This window comes from Phalacrocorax aristotelis, chromosome 7 (genome assembly GCF_949628215.1).
Source record: "Phalacrocorax aristotelis chromosome 7, bGulAri2.1, whole genome shotgun sequence".
NCBI lineage: Eukaryota > Metazoa > Chordata > Aves > Suliformes > Phalacrocoracidae > Phalacrocorax > Phalacrocorax aristotelis.
This window is the reverse complement of record NC_134282.1, coordinates 43,057,053-43,073,406: the sequence shown is the minus strand read 5'-3', so window position 1 is coordinate 43,073,406 and position 16,354 is coordinate 43,057,053. Positions and strand designations below refer to the sequence as shown.

The 16,354-nt window shown below is 43.3% G+C and overlaps 1 long non-coding RNA gene across 1 annotated transcript; it reads left to right on the top strand.

Annotated features, from left to right (window-relative positions):
* Window positions 1-1,963: 1,963 nt before the first annotated feature.
* On the top strand, window positions 1,964-5,123 carry LOC142059537 (uncharacterized). Its single transcript, XR_012661398.1, has 2 exons — window positions 1,964-2,146; window positions 4,837-5,123. It is a non-coding gene; the product is annotated as an uncharacterized LOC142059537 (long non-coding RNA).
* The last annotated feature ends 11,231 nt before the right edge of the window (window positions 5,124-16,354 follow it).

The following is a 16,354-nucleotide window of genomic DNA, read 5'->3' as shown; positions in this document are numbered from 1 at the left end:
TTCAGAAATCAGTTCTTCATGCTCTCTGAAATACATACTGCAGCAGAGTTATGGCAGCTGCTGCTTCTTCTTTACAGAAGGAAAGAAATCATTCTAGTATTTAAAGATTTAAGGATTTTCTTCTGAATCCCACTTTCCACCAGAGTAAAGGAGTAAGAATTTTCCTGTCTAAATTACCAGTGTCTCTTCCCTTACATAGATAACAGAAAGGATTTTGTAATCAAGGTAAGCAGCGTCCTTGCAACTGCCTCTCTTTGTTACAGCTTATCAGTTGCCTACTCTTAAAACCTCAGCACAGTTTTCTAGTATCAGCTGCTTCATTTCAATTTAAGTATTTTTTGATGGCATGGTCTTTTTTTATTGCTTTAAATTACTTACGAGATGCCATTCTGATGGGAATGAGTTCTCTGGTACAGCAACAGCTTGTTGTGTAGTTAGGAAAGCTCAGTCATGTGATTTCAGGATTTGGAGGTTTCGCTGTGCTCTGGTTTTGTTCTGTGTTCAAGCTCTAATTCCTTTTTGTAGACACCCCCTCTCCATGCATAGCTGAGGCAAAGCCAGAGCTTTGGTTTTACTGAAAGCTGAAGCCCACTTAGTTTGCTAAGAAGTTGTGAGTGAGGTTGCTGGGCTCACAGTCTCCTTGCCAAGCACACCCCTGGACAGAGCAACAAACAGAAAAAAACCATAGTCTCTCAGCATGAGGAACCACGCGCTACATATCTGCATGCTTGACCCAGCACAAAAGTACTGACAGCCAGAGCGTGTTTTAGCCTCAGTGTGGCTGTCTGCCTGGTCTGGGTTATTTCAGTCTAACAGAACATGCTGCATAGCTGAGGTGCGTCAACTAATAGTACAGATTTAATGTGTGCTGCTGCATTTTTTTGGCTGCTATTAAGATAAAGCCCTACTCTCCTTAGTAGTAAAAATAATAGAGAAATAAAATTTTCAGAGCTTCTGAAGGAGCAAGAAGGGCAGCTAGTCAGTATGGTAGCACCAATGCTCTGCCACCAACGGGGATGTGCTGGAAGGCTCCTATGGCTGCCCAAACAGGACCCTCTTAGAGGGTGAGGTAGCATCAAACTACAGCAGCTGTAGCTCCTTTCCCAGTGACCATATGCTGTGTCAACTGGCTACTGTACAACTGAATGCCCCATTCGATTGAGGACAGGGAGCTGTTTGGCTGTCCCTTAAAGCAAAAGGAAGTTGGACTCTCTAGAGGTCTGACTCCAGCTGTGTGTTGTTTCAGGGGCAGGTGGGAGAAAATGTGCACTGGGATCAGCTTTTGTGTCTCTGCATAGCAGGTGCTCATTTTCTTGTGAGTGAGGTAAGACTTCAGTGCTTCTGTACAAGTCCAAGAAGCAGTGAATCTGCTTAGTATTGTTTGAGGTTTTTCTCTTGCACTTTTTTCATAATGTCAGCAGACAGGACACGCATACTGAGGAAAAAAGGCAGGTAAGTTTATAAGAATTTAAGGGGAGGGTGAGTCCTTGTTGGTAGGACCCAGTCCTCAGATGTAAAAGATAGGGTGAATCCATGGCTAGCTTAAAACAACAACAAAAAATGTTTTTGTGTGGGCTGGCCTCTAGTCTTGCTAGGGGAAGAAAAAGGAGGTAGAGACCCTAGCAAGGGACCTGCAGCTAGCTTAGGTATAGGTGATTATATGCCCTCTGGCTTCCTTAATTACAAGTGCACTTGAGAATTTTCTTCTAGCTCAAGCTGTGATCTGCTGTGTCAATCACAGTTCAGAGTCTGTGTCATTGTTTCCTTGTTGTTTTGGCTTTTTCTTTTTTATTATTTTTGTAATGGCCTGTAGAAAATTAGACCAGTCTGGGTTCGGATGAGTGTGTTTGGACAGCCCCAGGGCTGATAGGAGTGTGGCTCCTGTCCCAGTACATGACCCTGTGCACAGGTGGGCTTTTCTTGTGTGATGGTCTGTGCATGTATGCTCCCAGTCACAAGGCCTAATGTGCTGGGAAACAAAATAAATGAAGATGTTTTCACCCTCAGAAAAAGATCCCCAAACCCCAACATTCTCTTGATAATCTGGTGTTATCCCTATTTGGCAGAAAAGAAGCTGAGGATGAAAAGAGAACTGACTACCTGGCCTACTGCTGCGATGGGAGGCTGTTCTAGTGCTGTTCAGAAGGTCAGTTTCCACATGCCCTTTCTTTTGTTTGTGCTGCTTGTGTGGCTTCTTTGGAGGCTAGAGTAACTATCTGTGTAAAATGGTGGTCTCTAAAAGAGCTGGCAGAATAAATTGTCTTACCCTGAGGTGTTCAGATACCACCCTAAGATGATGAGATAGATACTTTACTGTTGCAAAGTTAAAATGAGTCTCTTCAGTGTAACTCCATTATTCTTCATTTAAAAGATAAATATACCGTCACTGTCAGACCAGATATTCCCCTTTGTCAGCATTTCATGCCTCACTTCCTGGATCTAGATAGATTGATGATAGCTGTTTAATATTCTTTCCTCCATAACCAGTGATTTGAGAATTGCCGAGTCTCATAATGGCTGCTGTTTTTCTTAAAGCATCAGCTTGACGTACGTTAGCCACACAAGAATCCTAGCTTGCTTTCACCTTCAAATAAATAGTTGTGGAGAAAGCTTGAAAATGGGAATCTGAACATCTACTGCTGGAGGCAAATAAACACATGACAATATTATTTTCAAGCTGATCTCATGACTTGAGGAAGGGGTTATAGGTTAATTAACAGCTTTAGAACAATGTCAAAGGAAAGGATTTGATTTCAGACCCTTAGCTTCCTGAAGCAGACAAGAGCCAAATGCTCTTGCTTTGAATACCTCTGAAGATCACTGGAAGATACAACTCAACTGCAATCCCTGGTGACAACCAGGAAAGCTGCTGAGCTGTAAAGGAATGGCATGTGGTAGCCAGCACAAGCCTGTGTGAGTCAAATTTATTCTAGGACTCTTGGCATTTGTGTTCTGACCTTGCATGTGTGGTGAATGGTTTTTATTGACTCTAAGCTGTGAAGTTGTGAACAGTGAAAGTGGTCTGTAATTAGACTTCAGTGTTAATGCATCTGCAGGCTAAATGCAGGAAACTTCTAGCTTTTCAGTTGTGCTGTCTGGCTGCCTCCAGCTGTATTTCAGTCACTAAGAGTGAGTGGTGAAGTTCTTTTTGTCAGGCAGACAATGGAAGCGTTCAAATTATGTAGTCAAGGGGGAGGTAAGTGAGGGTGGGGAGTTGTTTGAGGCTGCCTTTTTTTGTGTGGGGACTGTAGTTGTGGAATATTTTTCATGTAAGCTGTGGAGTAAAGTCACTCCTTGTGATAGTGTGGATCGTAGCCTGACAAAGGTATAGCTTGACTTAGGGCTACGCACAATGTCAAAAAAGCTAGAAACTCCTTGCAGGACTTTTTGCTTGGTTGTTCTCAAGTGAGTGCCTGCTGAAAGGAAAATGTACTATTTTTAGTTGGAGAAGATTGAATCTGTTCATTTTGTTGCCTGGGGATTGGAACAGGCTGCCCAGAGACGTGGTGGAGTCACCATCCCTGGAGGTGTTCAAAAAATGTGTAGGCATGGCACTTCAGGGCATGGTTTAGGAGGCATGGTAGCGCTGGGTTGGTGGTTGGACTTGATGATCCTAGAGGTCTTTTCCAACCTTAATGAGTCTATGATTTTCCCAGTAATTCAAATGTGCAAAATTGTGCCTCCCATCTTTGGGCCCACAGACCTCTTTCACTTCATCTGCTCTCTCTTTGATGAAGCTTTACAGTTGTTTTCATGGTCTTAGCTTGCTCACTGGGTGGTTTGATCATCTGTCCAGGACATCGAAGAAATGTCTCAGAATGAAACGTGTCCCAGGTTAACTATTTTTAAGTCAGTAAGAACTTCTCCAGTAGTATTTGAATGTTCCTCTACATTAGCTGCTTTCTTTTAATTGAAAGTCCTCATTTAAAACAATTGGAATGTGTCGTAAATGTCAGTGCTCATGGTATCATGAGACTGAATGTCTGATGGTGGTTGACTGTCTAGACTGATCACATCAGAAAATCTTGCCGCAAAGGCTAGATACACCTATATATGAATACACCTATATGTACACCAGGAGAGCAGAGCTGTTGCTAGTCAGTAATGCTGCAGAGAAGCTTCTTTGTATAGTGCTTATCTGGTATTTCAATATACCCCGTGCCTTTAGAACATCTTAGGGCTGTGAAACTCAGAAGGCTGCACATAGTCTAAAAAGGATAGAAAATTGTGGATGCTCTGCAGATATACCCAGCATGCTTCAAGCACACAAATCAGGTGTTTGCATGCAGGATGGCCAAAGAATGGAGCAAAATGTTGAGGTTTTTGATGGTAGTCTTATGGATGACAGTAATGTTGCACCATGATCACTTGAGATTGCTCTGTTCCATCCTTCCAGCAGTTTTTGTATAGACCAAATACACATCCACCTCTTCAATACACTGTTGTGTCAGTGGGGCAGGTAAATACACCACAAAACATATTGGAGAGTAGATACTGACAATGAGTGAGTCACATATTTCTTTGATAAAAACTTGTTTTCTTCCCCTCCCCCCACCCTCAACTATGCAAGGTCTTGTTTCTGTGGACAGAGGGGAATTAAAGCAGAAAACTGCTTCCTTGCCTACAACTGCAAAGCCTGTCTTTTTCTGCCAGTTTTGTGCACCAAGGAGTTCTGGTCCCTCTCACTGACTTTTGCTTCCACTTGTTTTCTTTCCTCTTCCTGTTGACACAGAGACTTCAACAAACACTTGTGCTTGTACTTACACTGGAGTATACGCTTGTTTTTCCCACTCTTTCAAGTCCCTATTTTCTAAGACTTTTTTTTTTGTGTGTTAGCTCTCACTCTGGCTGTCTTGAGGCTTGGCTTCATCTGCTGCCTGCCATCCTTTTGGTGTGTGTACTTCTCTTGAACCCGTTTGGAGACCAAGATGTGTATTGAAGGCTCTATGCACAGCCTCTGCGGTTTCAGTGAGTCTGCTGGTTTTGATAAAGTTTTGCTGTTGTTTTTTATTGTGTTGCTAATGAAACAGTCTAGGTGCTATGGCAACTTTCAGGTGACCTTGAGTTTGCAAGTACTTAGGAATTTACATTCTACATAAATAAAATGGAAATTATTATTCGTATGATTATAGTATTCTTATGGTTATTGTCTGCAAGTTCTGTAACCTCAGTGATATCTCAGGAGATAAAACAAACTCTCAGTACATACCTGTCTGTATATAAGCATCATCAAATCATGTTTTCTCCAATGCAATTGCTTCTTTTCATGTATTCCTGTAACTGAACAAGCATTAGAAAAATAATTATTATTGACATACTAGAGAAGAGACACATTTAATTCTATCTTATAGGCTTCCAAGTTGTTTCACCAGATAACATCGGCATGTACTAATGTTATTTAAAATGTAATAAGTGGTGTGGATTTGAGGATGTTCCTCTGTTTCAGAAATAGATTGCTAAAAGACCATGTGTTGCAAAATACTACTTGTGTATGTTGGTTTATGTTACTCTGCATCAGTCTAGAGGAGACTCCTTGCATTTTAAAGTACCTTCAGGGTTTGGTGCAGAATCTGTGATACTAACCTTTTGTTACTTTGTGCATGTTGTGATATGCTCCTGGAAATTCTCTCTTCCACCCCTCACTCCTGTGCAGCCTTAGGGGTGAGGCCAGCAGGGAAAAAAACAGGTTGGTTGCTTTTTGGCTGTGCTTTTGCCGAAGAGGGGAAAAGGGGGGAGTGGAGAACAGTTTTCTCAGGAGCTGGAGCAGGGGCATTTGTGGCAGCCCTGCTGGACAGTGAAGCATAAGCCTACCGTGCCCTCTGCAATGAAGAGGGGGGGCAACAAACTGAGGAGCAGAAACTTCTGGTAAAACATAGCTGAGCAGCTGTGTGCCAAAGAGATAGTCTAGATAGATAGCTCTGTGAACCTGGACTTTATGAAAACCAGCTGAAATTCAGCTGGAACTTCTTGACAAATTGGTTCTCCCAGTTTATACTTTGGGTAGATTTCATGTAAATTATATCCAGACTAATGTGCAAGTTATACATGTGTGCAGATGCCTGCCTTTCCTCTGGAAACACTGTACCCTTTACGTGAAGATGAAGAAACACAATCAATTCTATGCTTCTGTTGAGGAGATGACAGAACTAGTACTGCTCAAACTGAGCAGTACAGACAACTGAAGCATAAAATTCCTGCAAACTCTGAGAATGTGTCTCTTCAGAGAGCTTTGGTGCAGTCCCCTACTGCTTCTTCACGAGGTATCTCATCACCAGAAATGCAGTTTGTGTATTGTCAGAGGACTTAGATTCTCCCAAGCTCACATAAACTGCTGGTGAGTTACTACTGATTATTTCTTCACAATGCTAACTTTAAAAAGCTCCACTGTGAAATGGAGAATATTTGAAACCTCACATATTTAATAGTAATTCTGTCATTGCTGTATATGCTGAAACATAATGTTTTTAATATTCTAAGGCAACTCTTAAGTTTTTATCAGACCTTAAAAAATGAACATATTGATGTCTTAATTGCTAGCACAGAATATATAGATAATACTGTATCTTTCACCAGAAGCATGCTGTGCTGACAGAGGAACTGATGTGATAGAGCTGAAACTTTTTCCCCTTAGGACAGAACAATTATTATATCCTTATGTCACTAAAACTGTTTTCTCATATTCTCACATATCATAAACTCTCTATGATTTAGGGTTTTCTCATCCATTTTAAAAGCTTTTAGCTTATGCATCTGTTCCCTGGCCACTAGAAACATCATTTCATTGTGGTCAGTTGCCACTAATAGACATAATCAGGAACCATGGAGACAATATGCAGAGTATATGCAAGTTTACGTGAGTTCTTCCTGTAAGCCGGTGATGGAAATGGCAGCCAGGTCTCCAGCTGCTGTCCTTTTCCTGCTTTCCAAGAAAGCTGTTTCAGTACTGACTGGTTTACTGATAAACATTTTTATAGACAACTTCCAGCTTACCTGGGTCATTTTTAGACATTCCGATCAAACCAAAGATTTCTCAGCTAGAGCTTGGCTGAATGAATAGCTGATTCAGCATAACAGGCTGTAAACCACCAGCAGGGATTTAAAAATGGTGGGGAAATAAAGAAGCGGGTCAGCTAGAGATGGAATGGACACTCTGTGGGTGACAACTGGTGAATCCAGTGGATTTGCTTTCAGATGCTTTGACTGTAATCTGTTACGTCCACCAGTGATCCTCTGCACTCTCAACCTGAATGAGAATAGCTGGTTCAGACATCATGATAAATGTAAATCTAGTATTTTCTTTTCTGAAGTCCATTTCTGCTGAATTTCATCTGCTACACTGAGAAGTTTGTAGTTAAATGGACAGGTGCTTTTTCCACCATATTTTCCCATCTGTTTGAGGAGAAGCAGTGGTGACAGCTTCGTCTTTGTGAACTGTCTCCACACTTTCCCCAACTACATAATTTCCATTAGCTGGAAATAGATTTTTATTTGTTAGTGTTTGAAGAGCTCGGATTGGGCTTGGCTAATATTGTGTGGAGCCTCTCATTGTGCTTTTCTGGTGTTTATGCCCACTGAAGACAAGGCAAAATCACTTGGAATCAAGGAGTGGCTTTAGGTGGGTTCTTGTGTTTTCCTGTGAAAACTTTGAGAGATCAAATACAATCCTCTGGTCAGCATGAAGGAGGAACTAGTGTCTCCTAGAGAAGACTTGAATGTGTACATCTGTGCTCCCTTGAAATTTAGGGACACTGACGTGAATTCTGCTAATGAATGAAGTGTAGAAGAGTATTTGGCAATACTCAGCTGTCCCAGACTGGTCATTTTCTAGGTAGTGGAAACTGCTACCGTTTTTTTTTTTTCTTTCTTAACTCCCTACTATGCTTATTTTCATTCTGTAGGGGATTGGTGTGTTTATGTATGTTTTATGTAAATAAAGTGTCTGGTCATTTCCTGCTCTCCCCACCCTTTTCTCTTGAAGCGACCATTGAGTGTGCCCACTCTGATTCTTCTACTCAGTTTAACAGTTCCTAGTTCTGAAGAGCCCCCTAATTCAAGGTGAGGGACACTGTCCTTGCAGCATGAACTGTGTATTCAGTTCCTTTCTGGGATCTGTTTAAAGTTGTCTCCTCCTGAAGGACATCCTTGAAGTTTTTTCTAGTTTAATCTCGTGCCTGTCTAATGAGGTGATGCTCTCAGTAAGATACCTTGCACAATCTCTAATCTTCAAGACAGGACAAACAATTGGCAATATAGACTCAAGGCTTTTAAAAGCCCTGCTTGGAAATGCTTTTTCATATGCTTTCTGATTTAAATATTTCATTCAATTTTACAGAAGCAATAAGGAAAAATATGCACATTTAAACAGGTTTTTTAAATGTTCAATTTGATTGTCCTTGAGATATTCAATTTTGGATCTGCTTAATGGGATATCTGCTGTCCAAGAATTTGAATGTGTTATAGACTCCAGTCCAGTTCCATAACTGTGGATGTTTGACCTTTGGATACTTGAGGATATCCTACCTGCTTTCCACCTGCTGCCCTGAAATAGGTCCTGCTATGTCTGCTAGCCTCACATGAGTGTCTTGGGTACTCTAAGGATCCACTGCTAGTCAAGATAACTAATGTTTAGGCATCTGAGTTGAGCACTTAAGTTATTGTCATTATTTGAGGTGGGTTTTTTGTTGTTGGTTTTTTTTAAAGAAAATCTGCTTTTACTCTCCTTCGTGTTCTGATGAGCAAAACAGCACTACGGATAGGACCTTGTTCACAGCAAAAAATTGTTCGTTTGAACTGCTATCATCTGTTGGAGCCATGAGCCCATTTCTGTGCAAATCAGCTTATTGCTGTGAAGTTGTGCCAGCTTTGACCAAACCACAAGGGGATTATTAAATATTATAAAAAGTTTCAGTGAATTCCTGCATCCGTCTTTACTGTGCTCTCGGATTCCCGGGTTCTAAACATTAAAAGCCAGCCACAGGTTGGGTCCAGTAGCTCTAAACTACTTTGGCAGCTCTCTTGGAGCAGATGCAGAGCAGTGAGACTTAGGGAAGAGGAAGACTACTGTTGCAAAGTTGCACAAACAAAAATGTTCTTGCTTTTGACTTTCAGCACAGTTTAGAACGCTTTTTCCCCCCTCCCTTGGTTAACATTCTGCATTTGGGAATGTTACAGATTTTTCTGACTGAACTAGAAGATAGAAATATGCTTGTTCCTGCACCCAAATCTGGGGCCAAGCAGACTGTGACTCTTGGCTGATTGAAATATAAATCCCAGTGTCTGGAAAATCCAGATCTAAATACAGCCCTGAAGACCTGTCAGTGCAGGATTCATAGCACCAGAGTACTGTGGGGGAGGGAGAAAAAGAATACCATTTCTGTTTCCATAGTTGCTAAAAACTAATGGAAAATGCTGTAGAAATAATTTTTAAAACCTCAGACAATGCTCTTGCTAAGGTATTTCCTGAACCTATAGAGAAACAAAGTACTTTAAAGCTTAATCTATCAGCCTTCTTGTGCTGGCAGGACAGTGAAGACAGCAAAGTAAATCCATATGCTTAGTATTTGTAATGAACAAGCAGGAGTACAAAAAAAGATATGGTGACCACTCAGTGACTTGCTATCTTGCATGCGTTTGATTTTAATAAGATCATGGTTGCCTCTTACTATCTCTGTTACATATCAAGAGGATACATTAGTGTGCTTCTATTTGCATAATCTATTGTGGCAAGACAGCACCCTCTGTCCACATGCTTACCTCTTGTTAGTGCTAACATTATATGCTATAAATGCATGTCATGCATTTCAGTTATGTGGTTATGTAGTGCTTTGCTTGGGCAGTATATTTAGCAAATTGCGTAGTCAGATGATTATGTTAGACTGAATGGTTGACATCTAGTACACAAATAATTATGACACTAAACTTACTATGTATGAGCTGGAGCCATAGCTGATTTCAGTGACAGATGGAAAACTCCACTGAACCTTTTATTGGCCATATGCCACTTCTGAGTGTTGGCCAACAACAAGATTTGTTGCTAATATATAATGATTTAAACAGTAAAAAGAGCAGCTGCACTTTGATTTTTGGTGCCTTTACTACAGGTTTTCCTGGAGCTTTTGAATATCTACTGCCGCTTTCTAATGCAAAGCTGTCACTTCTAGTCTGTGAGAAGAGGCTTTATCTTCCCAGCACTATCTGTGGTAGAATTTTATATTTTGATACTTATAACTAAAGCTCTCCTCTGCCTTTTATTGCATTATTAAGTTGACAGCATAAAAGTCTCCCTGCAACATGGGGCTGGCAGTGGCTCGTAAGAAGCTGGCTCTGTTGTGTAGTACCGCAAAAGAGCTTTTTTTAGGCTGTCAGTAAGTCGTATGTTTTATGGTCTGCCTGAGGACTGGGAGACCAGTGTTCCTCCAGCTGTTCAGAGAAGACAGCTTTCAAAGCATAGTTCATTGAGAGGAGCTGCATGTGTTGTTCATCAAATTACCAGGACAGTGTTTCCAAATGTGAGTATGTGAATATAAACTGCAATCGTTAGCTATGCAGAACATGTTATATTGTTTTTGTTACTGCTGGCAGAGCAGAAAACTGCTGCCATGCAACGTTTTGACCTTCATTCCTTCTAAAGAGTGTTTCACTGTGGTGTCCTTTGCCAACCTGCTCACTCCGATATTCATACAGAGAAAAATGAGATTGGAATCTGGAAAGCAGAACCATTCTGGCCCTGGGCCCAGCAGCAAAGAGCATGTTAAGGGAGGTACATGACAAGGAAGCACATTCCAATAAAACTTCTTATACATATTTTTGGGGAAAAAGAACACTTCGTTTTATAAAATTTGCATACAAAGAGAACTGGCTAAACATTTGACTGTCCTGGGCAGCATCTGTCTGCACTGCACGGAGTACTCTAGAGGTTTCTAGGATGTGTTTGACTAATCCTGTTGGTCAGATAACAGTCATCATATTATTTCTGTGCTAAGGGAGGCATGAAGTGGTCATTGCATAAAGTTTTTTTCATTGAAGAAGGCAAGCAGGTAGGGAAGAGAGCAGTTAATACCTGTATGCTTCTTGCACCTCCTTAGAAATGGGTAAGAAATGAGATTAATGTTGCTCTCCCCTTTCCAAGACAGCTCATATGGAGAGTTACAAGGATTCAACTGGGTGCCTAAACCGTGGTTTTGTTCCTGCCTGGCTCATGGGAGATGCTGTGGGTTGGACTGGCTTGCACAGTCTAGCCTTGGTGCATGTGAGTGCAGTATTTCACATTAGCTGACTGTGGCTGAGCTCTTCTCTGCATGGCTGGACCGCCTCTGGGTCTCAAGCCTGGTTGCTAATGTTTGTTATGATGCTGTCTGTAGTGCTAATACACTCTTGCATTCTATTAAAGACTACCGTTCTCATCTGCCTAGGTGCGTTGCCATCTGTTGCTAGAGCAGTCGTTCCCAGTAGGGTAAGCAAAGTGATTTACCCATGCAAAGCCTAAAACATTAATTTGTTTCTTCACCCAATAGTAAAAAGTAACCAAAGAAAAGGCCCCTCTGCATTTACTGCATCTTTGACCTTTCTCTGTGGTGTTTGCATGCCAGCTGACTCCAGCCATTGTAGTTTGGATTGGTTGCTGACTACTGCATGCTCTGAAAGTGTCAGAGTGTTGGCCTTGCTCATCCCTTCCTTTAACAGAACAATGTTTTGTTATGTTTGTTTTTTTATCTTGTATCTCTTCCTTTAGCTTTGGAAAAGCATCCATGTAACTGCTGGTTGCAGGCAGGTGGTTTCTTCACAGCTAACAGCCTTCATGAGCAAGGTCTGCAAGGTGCAACTGTAACTGTACCAGCTGCACAGAGTAAAAAGAGACGAGTGCTCATAGTGGGTGACCCGTTGTTAAAAGGCACTGAGGCGTCCATTTGCTGACCTGACAGGGAGTCACGAGAGGTTTGCTCCCTTGCTGGAGCTAAGATCCGAGACATCACTGAGAGGGTGCCACAACTTGTCAAGAGCACAGATTACTATCCACTGCTACTCTTCCATGTGGGCACAAATGACACTGCAAGCCAGAGCCTGGGCAGAACTAAGGAAGACTATAAAGCCCTAGGGAAGCAAGTGAAAAATACTGGTGCCCAAGTCTTCTCCTCCTCCATATTACCTGTTGGAGAAAAATGGGTGACTAGAAATAGGCGAATAATTCAAATCAACTCCTGGTTACGTGGCTGGTGTCGATGTGAGGGTTTTGGCTTTTATGACAATGGGACATTCCTCAGCAACCATAGCCTGCAAAGGGGGGGATGGAATCCACCTGTCTGGAAGGGGTAAGGGAATCTTTGGCAGCAGGCTGGCCAACTTGGTGAGGGGGGCTTTAAACTGAGGGACTTAGGGAGTGGGGGCCAAAGTGGCAATGCTAATGCCATGACATACAATGGGGAATAAGGCGGGACAACCAGAGCAGTGACAAAGGTGCCTTAGCTGCCTCATGAGATGACAACCAGGAGACCAACCACCTCAAGGGTGTGTATGGCTATAGTGGATCCTCGTGCACCCCTCCAGGAAACCTGTATGCTCAAGTACCTTTCTGAAATGCCTGTACACCGATGCATGCAGCATGGGGAATAAACAGGAGGAACTAGAGGTCTGTGTGTGGTCGCAGGGCCACGATCTGATTGCAATCACAGAGACATGGTGGGATAGCTCGCATGACTGGAATGTGGTCATGGATGGCTACAGGCTTTTAGGAAAGATAGACCAGCAAGGTGAAGTGGGCGAGTTGCTCTTTATGTGAGGGAGCAACTGGAATGCATTGAGCTCTCCCTTTGAGTGAAGGAGAACAAGTTGAGAGCTTGTGGGTAAAAATTAAGGGACAGCCAAATATGAGCAACACAGTTGTAGGTGTTTGCTACAGGCCACCTGATCAGGAAGAGGAAGTTGATGAAGCCTTCTACAGACAGCTGGAAGTAGCCTCACAATTGCAGGCCCTGGTCCTCATGGGGGACTTTTACCAGCCTGATATTTGTTGGAAAAGCAACATGGTGAGCCACGGATGATCCAGAAGGTTCCTGCAGAGCACTGAGGAAAATTTTTTGATGCAAGTGGTGGAGGAGCCAATGAGGTAAGATGTGCTGCTCTACCTTATACTAACAAAAAAGGAAGGGCTGGCTGAGGATCTGAGAGTTGGGGGTAGCCTTGGCTGCAGTGACCATGAGATGGTCGAGTTCAGAATACTGCGTGGTAGAAGCAGGGCTATAAGTCGGGTTACAACCTTGGATTTCAAGAGGGCCAACTTTGGCCTCTTCAGAGACCTGCTTGGAGGAATCCCATGGGATAGGGCTCTGGAAGGCAGAGGAGTCCAAGAGAGCTGGTCAATATTCAAGGACCACTTCCTCTGAGCTCAAGATTGGTGTGTCCCTAGGAGGAAGAAGTCAGGCAGAGGAGCCAGGAGACCTGCATGGATGAGCAAAGAGCTTCTAGAGAAACTCAAATGGAAAAGGGAGGTTCACAGTATGCGGAAAAAGGGACTGGCCACTTGGGAGGAATACAGAAATGTTGTCAGGGTATGCAGAGATGTGATGAGGAAGGCCAAGGCCCACTTGGAATTAAATCTGGCAATGCATGTCAAAGATAACAAGAAGGGCTTCTTTAAATACATCAGCAGTAAAAGAAAGGCTGGGGATACAGTGGGCCCACTGCTGAACAAGGAAAGGGGCCCTAGTGACGCGGGATGCAGAGAAGACAGAGTTACTGAATGCCTTCTTTGCTTCAGTCTTTACTGCTAAGGCTGGCCCTCAGGCATCTCAGCCCCTACAGGAGAGAGAGGTAATCTGGAGAAAGGAGGACTCCCCCTTGGCTGAGGAGGACTGGGTCAGAGACCACCTATGTAAACTGGATCCTCGCAAATCCATGGGCCCTGATGGGATGCACCCATGAGTGCTGAGGGAGCTTGCGGATGTTCTTGCTGAGCCAATCTCCATTGTCTTTGAAAGGTCGTGGAGGACAGGAGAGGTGCCTGAGGACTGGAGGAAAGTAAATGTCATGCCAATCCTCAAAAAGGGCAAGAAGGAGGACCTGGGAAACTATAGGCCAGTCAGCCTCGCCTCCATCCCTGGAAAGGTGATGGAGCAGTTCATCCTGGAGGTCATCTCCAGGCATGTAGAGGAAAAGAAGGTTATCAGAAGTAGTCAGCATGGATTCACCAAGGGAGGATCATACTTGACCAACCTGATAGTCATCTACGATGGTGTGACTGGCTGGGTTGACGAAGGGAGAGCAGTGGATGTTGTCTATCTTGACTTCAGTAAGGCATTTGACAGTGTCTCCCATAGCATCCTCATAGACAAGCTAAGGAGTTGTGGGTTGGATGAGTGGACAGGGAGGTGGATAGAGAACTGGCTCAACAACAGAATTCAGAGGGTTGTGATCAATGGAGCAGAGTCTGGATGGAGGCTGGTAACTAGCGGTGTTCCCCAGGGGTCTGTGTTGGGTCCAGTCCTGTTCAATATATTCATCAGTGACCTGGATGATGGGATAGAGTGTAACCTCAGCAAGTTCACTGATGATACCAAGCTGGGAGGAGTGGCTGATATGCCAGAAGGCTGTGCTGCCATTCAGCGAGACCTGGACAGGCTGGAGAGCTGGGCCAAGGGGAACATCGTTAAATTCAACAAAAGCAAGTGCAAGGTCCTGCACAACCCCATGCACCAGTACAGGTTGGGGGCTGACCTACTGGAATGTGGCTCTGCTGAGAGGGACTTGGGAGTACTGGTGGACAGCAAGGTGACCCTGAGCCAGCAATGTGCCCTTGTGGCCAAGAAGGCAGCCAATGTTATCCTGGCATGCAGTAAAAGGAGTGTGGCCAGCAGATTGAGAGAGGTGATCTGTCCCCTCTACTTTGCCCTAGTGAGACTGCATTTGGAGTAGTGTGTCCAGTTTTGGGCCCCCCAGTTTAAGAAGGACGGGGAATTGCTCGAGCAAGTCCAGCAGAGAGCTACCAAGATGATCAGGGGACAGGAGAATCTCCCTTATGAGGAAAGGCTGAAAGACTTGGCTTTGTTCAGCCTAGAGAAGAGAAGAGTGAGGGGGGATCTTATAAATACTTATAAATATCTAAAGGGTGGGTGTCAGGGCGATGGGACTAGACTCTTTTCATTAGAGCCCAATGACAGGACAAGGGGCAATGGGCACAAGCTGGAACACAGGAAGTTCCACCTAAACATGAGAAACAACTTCTTTCCTGTGAGGGTGACAGAGCAGTGGAACAGGCTGCCCAGGGAGGGTGTGGAGTCTCCTTCCTTGGAGACATTCAAACCCTGCCTGGACATGTTCCTGTGCCCCCTGCTCTGGGTGTGCCTGCTCAAGCAGGGGGGTTGGACGAGATGATCTCCAGAGGTCCCTTCCAACCCCTCCATTCTGTGATTCTATGAACATCCTGTCTGTTGTAGTTTGAATTTTTGTTGGGATGCTCCTTATCTCGGTAAGTTTTCTTTCCTGTCAGACTCCTCCTACACCCCTCTTTGATCTTGCCTACAGCAAGCTATCTGTCTCAAACAGTCAAGCAGAGTTGTGCAAAATATTCATAAAGTGATAGAGTTATTTCCCACTTTGTCACGTCCTGTAGAGTGCTGGACCCATGTGAAACCCATATCCATCACAGGGATAGAAAACAGTGCAATTTTTATTGGAATTGAGAAGTTAGATTTATCTTTAACTCTGAGAGACATGTATAGTTGGCTATGTTGTCAATCTGAAATGGTACCTGCTGGGGAATAATTTTCCCAGTGATGTGGATGTCCTTAGTGTATCATCTGAGCTGCATGCTCTTTCAGAGTGTCCTGTGCAAATTTTTATCTTGCACAACTAGTGCATGACACCTTGTGCATCTGTGCAACACAGGCCAACTACCCTCCATTTCTGACTATGTTTTTACGTGTTTTTGATGCCACCTTCCTCTGGCATCTTGTGATAAATCAAGCTGAGTCTAGTACATGTGTAGAACAGCTGCCCTGTTCTTTGCTCTTTTTTTTTGTTTGTTTGGTGGGTTTGGAGGGTTTTTTGTGATCGTTTTCCCAGGGTTGAGAGAATCTCTTATCCAGGTGTTTGTGGTTAGGTGCAATCTGTTGATCATAGAGCGGTTGTTCTTTCCTCATATTGTACAATTCCCTAATGCCCATTAATGTCACTGACTGCATCATCTGCCCTCTTTGTAATATTTGCTGGCATCAATGTACATTGGTCTAAAAACTAGTTGAATGAAGTAGTATCCTTTGCTAGAAGGAAATACATACCAGCTTATATTTTGAGAGTTTAAAGGCCACAGCTATTTTCAGATAGCTTATGTCCACACAGATTATCCAAAACTAAGGGAAAA